Below are 379 nucleotides of genomic sequence, written 5' to 3' on the forward strand. Positions count from 1 at the left end.
GTACATGATACATCTGATTCAATCCATAGGGAAGTATGTAGGTCTATTCCATTAGGATCTGCAGCGGCACATTCAAAACTTTCTGGAAATTACGAATACTTATAATTATCCGAACGTTTTTAATGACTATGTTAGACTGACATTGTTTCCCTTTTCACCGATGGGAGAAGCTAAGGAGTAGTTAAACAAAAGAGCCCGCCAACTCAATCCACATGTGGGATGATCTAGCACAAAAATTCTTGTTCAAGTTTTTTTCTACAAAGAAAACAAAGTAGCTGAGAAGCCAGATTCTTGGGTTTCAACAATGAGATGGTGAGACTCTTTGTCAAGCTTGGGAAAGATACAAGAAACTACTCAGAGACTGCCAACATCATTGTCA

At 38.3% G+C, this 379-nt stretch overlaps 1 non-coding gene across 1 annotated transcript; it reads right to left on the bottom strand.

Moving 5' to 3' along the window:
- Positions 1 to 272: 272 nt before the first annotated feature.
- Positions 273 to 379, bottom strand: LOC138874335 (small nucleolar RNA R71). Its single transcript, XR_011401374.1, has one exon. It is a non-coding gene; the product is annotated as a small nucleolar RNA R71 (small nucleolar RNA).

Source organism: Nicotiana sylvestris, chromosome 7 (assembly GCF_000393655.2).
Source record: "Nicotiana sylvestris chromosome 7, ASM39365v2, whole genome shotgun sequence".
NCBI classification, from domain to species: Eukaryota; Viridiplantae; Streptophyta; class Magnoliopsida; order Solanales; family Solanaceae; genus Nicotiana; species Nicotiana sylvestris.